Source organism: Rhyacophila brunnea, unplaced genomic scaffold, assembly GCF_057557595.1.
Source record: "Rhyacophila brunnea isolate RB1 unplaced genomic scaffold, BYU_Rbru_1.0 scaffold_14, whole genome shotgun sequence".
Taxonomy (NCBI): domain Eukaryota; kingdom Metazoa; phylum Arthropoda; class Insecta; order Trichoptera; family Rhyacophilidae; genus Rhyacophila; species Rhyacophila brunnea.
In genome coordinates this window covers 34182664-34195506 of record NW_028232796.1, presented here as the reverse complement: position 1 = coordinate 34195506, position 12843 = coordinate 34182664, and positions in this window count along the sequence as shown.

The window sequence follows — 12843 nt, the reverse complement described above, 5'->3', positions numbered from 1 at the left end:
AATGCTGAGCTTTACGGGCTGTACGAAGATTGCAGCGCAGTTCAATCAATTAAGATTGGGAGACTGCGATGGCTAGGTCATGTGCACCGTATGAATGACAATGAACGGGCAAAGAGAGTGATATCCAGCAAACCAATAGGACGTAGAAGAAGAGGGAGGCCAAAGATTCGCTGGTTGGACGGAGCTGCCAGTGACTGCCGTATTCTGGGGGTACCAAATTGGAAAGCGGCCACACTGAATAGGGACAGGTGGAGGGAGGTGTTGGAGGAGGCCAGGACCCACACCGGGTTGTCGCGCCCCTGATGATGATGATGATATATTATTTGTAGAGGTTCATAGTAATTCAATTAATAAGTCAGTTTTCTTTGCATTATCCATATTATAATATTACACGTCGTATTCCCAAATAAATTTATAATACTTTTTTAACTAACATTATTTATTGGCAGATTAATCAATAACAGAACTGTAAATTTATAAAAATAGATAAATTAAATTTAGTATCTCAACTGTTTCAGAAGTTGCAAAAACTGTTAATTTATTTAAACAGATTTGTACTTTTTAAAACCTAAAAATATTATATTAAAGCTAGTGAGTATACGTCCCTTTGCTACCTTACATAGGCTTGGGCCAGGCTAAAGTCTGAACTGCATATCCACTATCTCAAAAAGTAAATCGATGCCACATTACATTTTCAGTAATGTGGCATCGATTACTACGTCATATCCACATCATCGACCACGTCATATTTTCAGTAGCACACTCCAATATCTTTAATTATCACAAATAAATACTCATTTTCCTATTCGTCGTTAAAATGCTAAGTTTTGGACTCCTGTGGGTACTTATTGCACTCATCATCAAATTATTCGGCTATTACGCGACTGTAAGAAAGTATGCCTCAAATTAAAGCACGAGGAGTCACGTCTTCTCTTTCTCTTACTCATGTGATCCAATACGAATCAAGTGATAAAACGGAGTCAAAGGGGTTTCTTCACGGCTTATTTTAAAACGACTAGGTATCATGTAAGCTATTTGAAAAAAATATCGAAATTATTGATGTATCCATTAATACTTGGGTCTATAATGCGATTGACTAAAATCCATCCACCAATCGAAGTGTTAAAAAAAATAACAATATACTTGGTTGGGCCAAATATGGTGGCCGTCATTCCTTATTTCCCCGCCTACCTCATATCCTTATTTATTATTGTCACAAGACCAGACGACGAGCAATTGCGGGTGATGAGATGACCTTGATTGCGAATAACATTCAGTTAGCTCGAGTGACATCAAGAAAGCGGTCGTGTGCGGGCTTGTTATAGCTTAGCCGTCGTTAACCACAGAGTGACTAAGAACGCATATGTTTGACCTTCGTTGCGCTATATCTGGTGAGGTTTGAGCGAACGTAGCGTCTATCATCCATCCTGAACTTATCATCATCGTTCATCCCAAAATCAAGTGACATCGTGAGAGTGACATTCTGAACCGTTCGTTTACCAGTGTGTGAGTGTGTGAACATCGAACCGGGTCCAGCATGCGCCAGCCCTCTCAACATAGAAGGTCAGTCAGTATCTGGCATCCTGTATAAAGCCTCCCCTCTAGATCCGTAATCCATCCACCAGCATCCTTCAAATTACAATCCACTGCAAAAGCGCCATCAACACTAATAATAATTATATTATTCCATAAAACATAATATTAATTTAAATCTAAAAAATATAATAAACTCATGTAAAACTGACTTTGCTAAAAATTTCCTTCCCCATTGCAGCAGTCCAGACGTTCTTTTGGGAATAAGTTTTTTTTACTATTTTTTTACGATCTGTGATTTTTTTTATTCGAAATCGCAGACTGCAATTCGCGTTGGATTGTGTTTGGTGAACTTTCACTGGTTTTTATAGCTAACTCAAACTTCAAAGCGCCATGAATAACATAAAGCTTTGTTTACCGGCGCTTTGAGTATTAGCCAGATATTTCTAGTTATATATAACTATGTACTGGTTTTAAATAAGTAAAATTATTAACAAAAAAGCTCTTATCATCTACTTGACCTTTTTTATAGATGAAACATAAATATACGAATTATTAATGGTACCTACTACAGATACTGATTAAACTAGCCGCAAATCATTTCATATTGCATACTTATGTACAGAAAAACAAACGCAATGTTTTCTAGGTTATTGGTTTCAGTAGCGAAGAGTGAAGGTAGGCTGTTAAGATGCACCATAAATAGTACACATTTAACTTTATTAGTCATACGTATTTGTTTTTATTGAACTAATGCTACAATTATTTAGTGGTGATGTTGATTAGTTTTTAAAATTCAATTTAAACCTTACCTAAACCAAACCATAATTTTATTGTTTTGGTATATTTTTGGTGATACGACAAAATTGGACAGACTTTTTCATTCTCATACTCATATTTGTTTTCGTTGGAATAAGAATACATATTTATTACACATATTGTTGGTTAATTTTTTTTTAATTCATTAAACGCTGCCTAAACCAAACTATAATAATATAAAAAATATATTATTCAATCTATAAAATATCAAATGTTAGGTATGATTTAATTGCGTAGTTTTAGATATTTTATAGATATATGAGTATTTTTTCACTAATATCTATTATGGCTTGGTTTCGCAGGGTTAAATTGAGTTTAAAAACTAACCAACACAATCTGTAATGTTTGTAGTCTTATTTCAATGAAAACAAAATAATACGTATGACTGACAAAGTTTAATGTGCAATATTTATGGCGGATCTTAACAACCTACCTCCACCGTTCGCCACTGATTGGTTTTCTATATAATATTAAGAATTTAACTTATATAATATAATATATTTAATAGATTCAGTGTAGTAACTTGTCGCCATTGTGCGCTCACATTCTGTACGTATATACTTAAATAAATATATTTTTATATGCCACTCAAGAAACTTTCAACAAACAATCGTATAAACATTACAAGAAAGTTTTATTTGAAATTATGAAAATATTTTTTGAATATTTCGAAAAATAAATAATTTAACCGAAAATCAAAATAAACATATCATTTTATTGTAGCAATATGTGGTTGTAATATTAAGCTTTCTGAATTAACGTCCTATTAGCGGTCTGAGAAGTTTGTATTTAGTATACAGAAAAGAAAATGTTCAAACCGGATATGACAGTATGTTAACATTTGCTCTGACACTAAACAGAAAGTCGTTCAAAAGCCCCCGACACAAATTTAATAACACAGCCTGCAAACAGGACCTTGTTGATTCGCCATTTTTAAACCACATTACGGGCGAGCTTTTAAAAGCTTCCACAGACATTGTCGTGACACTTAAATAAAAGTGTCCAGTTTAAATTTGAAAAGGTCGACTAAGTAGGATACCGAGAATTATTTGTCGCGCGAATTTTGACTCTCTCGAATATTATATTGTGAAGCAAGGCAAACAATTTATGAAACGTTGTGTCGGCTAGATAAATTTTGGAAGTATTTTTGATATCGTATTTCAGTGATTCTCAAAAGGAGTTCCGCATTATCCTGGAATTATACGAGCAATATTAGAGGTTCCGTGAGTAAAAACATAAATAAAAAATACTAGTCGAAACAGGCTTGGTAATAGAATTAAAATAGGGTTTGACGTGACCTATTTTAAACAATTATATTTAAGTTTTGTACTATTCCATTTGGGCCGTTTTTTGCGACGTGGGTTTTGCCTTTAAGCATCTTAAGGCACTATGTATTGTGTACTCACCAAAAAACAAATACACACTGACAACGAATACAATTCTAACTTATATAACAAATCAAAACAGTATAGTATGTAATAACTTTATCACCTACCTATTAAGTCAAGTATCACAATAAAAAATATAACATACAAATTTTGAATAGTTGAAATTTTTGTAAGTATTGGCCAGTTTCATCATGCGAAAAAGTGTCCCCCACGGATTGTGTCCACCCATTTCGATGACAAATTATTTCTCCAGTATACCATCATGGTTTTATTGGCCACCTTCTTGAATTTAAGTCTGGTGACTACGAGCAGGTTGTCAGTCCCAGGGAGTATCTCCAGCGTTCTTCGAGCTATTTTTAAAGCCCTTATAGCTTTTCTTATCAAACCTCTGAGGTTGGTCAGTTTTGGTATCCGCCATCATGGTGCCTGATTTGGCATAAAAACCTCCGTGTTTCTTCAGCCACGAAATCACTGTACGAGTGAATATTTACTGAATATTCTGGGTAGCATATTATACGGTAAAAAATACACCCTAATGGTGGCTGACCTCCGTTAGGAGATGGTAGGAATGATAAAAAGAAGAACATATTTTTAGTATTTAATCTTTGGTTTGTATAATGTAATATTCACGTTAAATTATATAAAATATTCAAGTAAGTAGTAAAAACATATAGCCAAGACGTAGAGCTTTCTACATATTTTATTGCCTTGCCTACAACATTTAACTCTCTCTTCGGTCAAGAAAATGACCTTATGGATGTTAATTTGTATTTCGTTAAAGGTTTTCCTACTAGACGTTGAGTGGAAAACTGAGTTTGCCATAAACAAGAAGGAGTTTTCACTTTTAGCCAGAGTCGATCCACTTCTGTAACTCTTTCTTTTTCTTTATAAAAAAAGGAATTACTTAAATAAAATAAAAAGTAAAGAAAATTAAACTAATTTGTATTACTTACTTGAGTATCAATATTTTCTCAAACTATGTATAATAAAATACAACATTGTACTTACTATAATAAAATATACTAGGGTTGTCCGTAAAATAAGATCTCCAATTTTTTTTCATAAAGTCATCAAAAATCATCAACATTTTTTGCAATGAATTATACTACTATCTACTATTTTTCTACATAATCCCCGTTGCGATCGATGCATTTTTGCGGTGCGATCATGCGATGTAGCATTTTTTGTATACCCGTGTCATAGATTTCTCCTACCGTGGCGTGCAGGTAGCGTACGACCTCTTCTTTCAACTCCTCGTCGGTCCAGAAATTTGTCCCACCCAGGTGTGACTTCAAGACAGGAAAGTGATTATAAACACTAAACTTGGTGCTATGTGCGGGCTGTAGAGGGGTGGGGTGTGTGACATTATCCCATCCAAATTGGTTGATGAAGTCGGTTGTTGCACTTCAACTCGTTGCCGTTGGTGATATTCGGTGAGAATTTTGGGAACGCACCTTACACACACCTTGTGATAATGCAAATGCTCTGTCAAAATCTTAACAATAGTAGTCTTACTGACATCAGGGATCAATCAAGGGACAGCACAGCTCCCGAATCGTCACCCGTCGATCTTCAAGCATTTCCCTCTCCACTTTTGCAACCGTTTCGTCTGAAACCGATGGCCGTTCGGCACGCTGTTCATCATAGACGTCTGCACGCCCATTTTTAAACTCTCTGCACCATTTTTGCACGTTTTTGATATCCATACACTGTTTTCCATATACTTCACATAACTGTCAATAAATTTCTATAGGTGTAGTATCCTCAGCACACAAAAAAGAATAACAGAATGTAACTCACATTTGGCGGTAGCGGCGACAGGAAGCTCCATTGCAAACGGCTACCAAACCAAGACTAAGCATCGTAGACAGCTCGGAGTAGTGGGGATTTGTAGGCGAAAAACCAAGCTAAATGCTAGTATTGCCTGATATTGCGTTAAGGTGACGCATCAGTGAAACGCCAAATAATTTTCAACTGTACGCGCGACGAAATTTTGGACTCGCTGCCATTCACTGAGAGAATGTTGACCCGGGAACACGTCACTTTGCTGCGTGATGGCGACGGGTCAATTAATTCTAAAATCGTGTAAAGATGACTAAAAACGTTACCCATTTACTTTAAAAAGAAAACATGTCAATGAATATATTATTATTGTTACTAATAGAACAATAAACAGAACATAAAATGGACGTATGTTGGATTTATATGACAATTAATATTTCGTTTGACAGGCGTCATTTTCACCCGCCACCCGCAATCCGCGCATCGCCTAGCGACGATCTTTTTAGACCGTGCCTCAACTAATGCATGGCCTTAAGGCGTTCCTCGCGACTCCAGCGCCTTGGAGACCTTATTTTACGGACAACCCTCGATAGGTAGTACTTAATTAAAATAATTTAATGAGCAGTAGGATCTGTTCCGTCCGTTTACATGTACATCAACAATATAAACAATAATTTAATGAATGCACATTTTTTCTAAATGAATAATTCACAAGATTTAAAGAGTAACATTCTTTATTGAATAATACATAATACGAAAACACTTCTACAAAATAACTATCTTCTTCTTATCTTGAAAAAATATTGGTGGTCACAAAAATGGTATTCGACAATAACAAAATCGATAACCACCTTGGATGTACAGTTGTTGGTTAATTTCGTCGTAATTGGGTGTGGTACAAAGTGTTGGCCGTTGGCGAAGCATGTTACGTTTGATTAACCAAAAGGTGCAAACAGACTAATACATCAGTGGCATGGTATGCAAAAAACTTGCAAGCAGAAGGAAGAGTGAAAACAGAAGTGAAAGCAGAAGGAACCGCAGAAGGAGAGTGAAATAACAACCAATATGTAGGATTCGATTTTAGGCTTCCATGGTCTGCAGGTCGTGTTTATGTTGCAGAATTTTAGCTTTTATAACATCCACAGATGTATGACTTAAACTAAATTACGTAAATTTAATATGTGGGCAATTGAAATAAAAAGTAATGCCGTGTCCAAATTACCTGAGGTAATTACATTACCCACTTGGAGGTCGTTGGCTAGTTTCGTTTCCCTTTTCTGTAACTCCTAAATAAGAATAAATACTCTCCCATAGTTAATTTATACGTGATTGTTAATGTAAGGGTTTCACGGTTCGAGCCTCGTTTGTACCGGTCGGACATTGCGATTTTTTTCTACAACATACAACTTTACAAAACACACAAGTCATACTGCTATGGTGACTGAGGAGACCTCTTATCTGGTCATTATTCATAAATTATTATACTTAATTAATACAGTTTTAACTACTGCGCTGGTTTGGTATTGTACCTACACTGTATGCACTACAGACGATATTATTGAGAATTATAGATGGCCAAGAAGTAATGTGTCTGCTTATATTATCGTGGGCACCGGGACTAACTTCCATGTCTGCTAATTCGGCAATATACCTACGTGATGATCACAATTTTGCTCAGCCTCAATTTTTGTTGTTCATCATCATGTTCAATCGTATGTCAATATGGGCTTTCATAAATTTGAAGTTGTATTAACAGAATTTTTTGTCACTTAGTTAACCTATAAGGTCCATACTCTGAGTCCAAACACATATTTCAAAATAACATGTTGCAGACCCGGGATTTGAATCCAAGATGCACAACATTTTTCTATCCGCGCTAGCTCTGTGTTGTTGATTTTTTTAAAACTAAACTGTTGACTCGGCTTGTCTGTCGAGTGCAAAAATGCACTATTCTAAAAATAGAATAGAGTATCTCGCTTCAGCCAATCAGCAACGAGCCGGATCATGTGACATATCTACGCCGTCTAAACATATTGCGATACGATACAAAGTATGACTATTATTTAACGAATAATTATTATAATTAACTATTTCTTTTATTCAACGATTAATTCACAAGATATAAGAATGAATTCTTCTTATTGAACATACATAATTTAGTAGCTTGATTTGGAAGAGTGCTGATGAGTCGGTATTAAAAGTGAGCAATAGTTTAAATTTGTCGCAATTAGTATGTCACTGCGTAGCATAGAGGTAATGCGTGATATGCAGGGTACGAGGTTTCGAGTTCGGGTTTTTTTTCAAAAAACGATTTTTTCTATTGGTTATAATATATTCTCTCAGAAATTGTTTTTCAAAATTATGTATGTTCAGAATAATTATTACATTTTAGCTTGATTTTGGCTTGCCGTCTCGTAGTCGACGATTCTGCTAGTTCTATGAATCTTCCCGATAATGGTTCCGGCCTCTCTAGGATTCCATGAATTTATATCCTTCGGAGATGACACCTTTTGATGGTGTTACTACCTGCATTGCTTATCCGATAAGCCACCTGGAATTTGCCTGTTGAGCGTAAAATAACATAAACAAAGCATAAACATAGATTGTCTATATGGTACGAGGCTCACCAGTTTCATATATTTAAGCAGACAGTTCGTTATATCTCAAGGAAAAACACCGTCAAAATACGTGAAAAAACTTTGGATTATGGCAACCCTTTGTTTTAATGTGTTATTAACTTGGATACACTATGAAAATGACTATATCTATTTGACATGACGTATATATGAATCATATTTGGGACGAATGGCTTTGCTACTTATAAAATAGATGTAATATTATAGTTCAATGACAGTGAGTTAAAAAACGAGCGTATAAAAATGGTAATAAGTGAAAGGAATAAAAACAAATATAAAACCATCCACCACGACTTCTGTGTGGGAGTAGCGGTTATTTGAAAAAAATAAAAATCAATCTCCGGAAATTAAATTGGAATTCGAATTTTGAATCCGGCGTAAGGACCGTGTAAACAGTGACTGGCGAATCCACTTTGAATTTAGAACGGGAAACTTCGTCAGTATACGAATGAGTTTTTTATTTTATTTTTCTATTTTCCAGTATTTAAATTTGGAATACCAGTTACAGCTGGAAAATTAACTTATTGAAAGTTTTATTTTTGAGCTGCATGTTGAATTCAATATTATATGAATGCTTACTGATTGCTAATTTTTGACATTATTATTTTATGTGCAGTAAGTAATTTATAATATTATAGTATATTAGTAGTAAATATTCAATTCTGACAAATAATTGTATATTTATAACGCTAATTTAACATGTTTTTTAAAAATATATTTAGCGTTTCTTTGCTGTTTTTTTTTTGTATTCATCAAATATTTTAATGATACATATTACCTACCTACATAAATAAATGATAGTAGGTATTGTAGTGAAATTAGTAATAGAAGCTGAAATAATGACAAACAACCAGGCTTTGATAAAATTACAAAAATAATATATTGTGACCTCACCGAGAATCAAACTTTGTACCGTTGGATGAAGGCCAGTACCTTACGTACTGAACTACAATAGTGTTATTACGAAGTCATCATCATTAGCATAACTTTTATTTATATACTACTAGCTGAAGTACCCGGCTTCGCACAGGGTCGCTTCGTCGATACATTTATCTTAGATATTTAAAAAATAACAATAAGTTATTACCTTTTTATTTATTAAAATATCAGCATTATGAAAGTAATTCTAATAGGAGTAAAGTTCAAACAAAAGAACACTAAATTAAAATCGAATCTAAAATATGCAAACGTTATTAATAGTATTAATATGTAGAAAAAAATTGGAATTGGATGGAACAAACAAACAGCAAACTTTGTATTTTGTATAATACTGATTTAAAAACCTTTGCAGGTGTGCGCGCAACAACTGACAAAAGTTTCATCGCAATCGGATGAATGGTATAGGAACTCATACGAATAGAAGAAGCAGATGATTTTCTAATTCAGAAATCTTTGCGGGGGTGCGCTCGACAACTCACCAAAGTTTCATTGCGATCAGATGAATGGTATAGGAACGCATACGAATAGAAGAAGATGGTTATACTAATTCAGAAACCTTCGCGGGCATGCGCACAACAACTGGTCAACATTTCATCGCAATCGGATGAATGGTATAAGAACGCATACGAATAGAAGAAAATAGAATTGAAGAAAAAGAAGAAGAAAATGGTTGTATCAATTCAAAAACCTTTGCGGGCGTGAGCACAACACTTGATCAAAATTTCTTTGCAATTGGATGAATGGTATAGGGATGCCTACGAATAGAAGAAGAAAAAAATGGTTGTATTAATTCAGAAACCTTTGCGGGCGTTACCACAACAACTGACGAACGTTTCATCGCAATCGGATGAATGGTATAGGAACCATACGAATAAAAGAAGATATAATAAATAAAAAGAAGAAGAAGATGGTTCTACTAATTCAGAAACCTTTTCGGGTGTTACTACACCAACTGACGAAGGTTTTATCGCAATCGGATGAACGGTAGGTATAGGTACCATACGAATAAAATAAGTTATAATGAAGAAGATGATGATGGTTTTTCTAATTCAGAAACCTTTCCGGGTGTGCGCACAACAAATAACGAAAGTTTCGTCGCAATTGGATGAATGGTATAGGAACCATAATATGAATAAAAAAAGATAAAATGAAGAAGAAAAAGATGATTTTTCTCGTTCAGAAACCTTCGCAGGTGTGCGCACAATAACTGACAAAAGTTTTATCGCAATCGGATGAATGGTATAGGAATGCCTACGAATAGAAGAAGAAGATGGTTAAACTCATTCAGAAACCTTCACGGGCGTGCGCACAATTGGTCAAAATTTCATCGCAATCGGATGAATTGTATAGGAACGCATACGGTACAGACAGACAGACAGACAGACATACAGACATTCATTTTTATATATAAAATATAGCCTATACTCTTCGCACAAGTGCAAGCAATAAGTTGACAAAGTTTTATCGCAATCGGATTAACGATATGGCAGCGCATAAAACACGAACAAACGAACAAATATTGTTTTTTTATATTATAGATTGTTATAAAAGAAAACGTTTATTGTAGACACAAACCAATAAATTCGATTTATATTAAAAATATTCGTTTGCATTATTATTCGCATATGGCAATAAAAACCGTTTTTTAATAAAGAAGATTTTTTATGTGTCGGATAAATGAGAGCAAATAAAAACGTTACACCTATATTTTTTAATTGAATAAACGGAGATAAATTTTATGGTGTAAACACAAACGTGGGCCGCATGCAACCCAAAATAACATTTATTGCGGCCCAAAATAACAAGTCATTCATCACTAAATCTTTCATAGAATACTAAAAAATTCTAATTACCTATATAATAAGTTATATTGTACAGTTCTAGAGTGGAGAGTGATTGGAGTAGCTTATTATTATGTAGCTATTAAATTTAAATAATAAAATGAATCAATTAACATTTTTTTATTCAACGAATTATTCACAAGATTTAAGAATGTTACATTCTAATTATTGAACAAACTTCTATCGATCGCCAATAGTAGCTCAATTTGGAAAACGTTACAGAGAGTATTAAGAGCCAGTAGTTAACACACAGCAGCCTTCAGTGATTGACGTAATCACGATGAGACGTTTTTACGCGGCGTCACTTCGTACCCTTGTGGCACAGCTTTAAGGGTTCCGTCATCATGGCTGGCCCTCCTTCACCCTGCAGCGGTGCTACAAAAGCGATCTACGCGCTGCAGGTCTGGAATGGCGGGAGGCGCAAGAGTTGGCGAAGGATCGAGGGAAGTGACGCGAACTTGTGCTTGCCCTATGCCCCAACGCTGGGTCGTGACAGGATGAAAGAAGATGAAAGAGTTAAAATTTGTCGCAATTAAGTATGGCGCCTTTGGCATAGTGGTATATGTGCATGGGTGCTAAACCCGAGAGATGCAGGTTAGATTCTTGCGGGTGTCTTACTTTTTCAAAAAAGATTTTTTCTATGGGTTAAAATATATTTTTTCAGAAGTGTTTTCAAAATTGTGTATGTTCAATAAATATATGTCTCGTCTAGTATAATATATCATTATTTTTAACACTAAACTTAACTTGACTTAACACTGCGACCTGAAAATTATAAAATGGATAAACTGACTCTTCTTTTCATATAAACTAAATGCGTATTGTAGATATTATAATATGAATAAAGTATTTTCACTGTACAATACGTCATACAACTATTTAATAAACTTACCCAACTAACTACCAACCCTCTGCCATGTAAAGTACCTCTAAATTGGAATAACTATGTGTTCCATTGGGTAGGGGAGGACTCGTAAGATAAGGGTTTTTGTAATCTTTACCTCTTCTTTTATTTGTTACTCTTCCTTTATGAGTTTTCACTCTTTTTTATGAAGTCAAACAGCGCGATAGGAATCTCGTGCGACGTGTCTGCAGTCAAAACCCTCGAAATAATTACATTTCATTTTGAGATGGAGGGTGGTGGCGGTAGGCTTTCGGGGTCGTTCATTGAGAGTGAGAGGGAAGTACCTTTGTGGAATAAACTCTTAGAAAAAAGCTTTCTTTAACACCTTGAGGTTACACTTGAGATTCAAACTAAAAGTAATATTTTACCATTAAAATTATAGTATTATAAATTCGAATAGATTTAAGTTTTGTACTGTTCCATTTAAGTCATTTTTGCGACCTTCTGTAAGCATCTTCAGGCTCACCAAAAGGTAAATACACACTGACGACGAATACAGTTAACTCTAACTTATATAACAAACCAATACAATTAAGTAGGTAAAAACTTTATTACCCACCTATTAAGTCAATGATCACAATTAAAAAATATAACAAATAAATTATGAATGTTGAAATACCCCTACCTTATCACTAATAACACTCCATAAGCGTATCCATTAGAATTTAAATTCAAATTCCATCAAGTACCGTCGGTCGATAGTAATAATATTATAGTATTATGCATAAATTCCTGGTACTTCCGAAAATTCAAAGGTGGTTGGAGTCACAGTATGGACCGAATAAGTTGAGTAAGTGGGTAACATCATTTTCTCTCTAAAAAACCCTACTAAGACAACCTCCACTCCGTGGAGACCTATATGATCATATATGACAAACATGGTGATATGACAAACGGTGATGTAATAGTACATTTAAGTAAATAAATAATATTTTCTATACCGATAATGAGTAAAATTATCATTATAGTATGGAGATTGAAATAACAGAGTTTAAAGCATA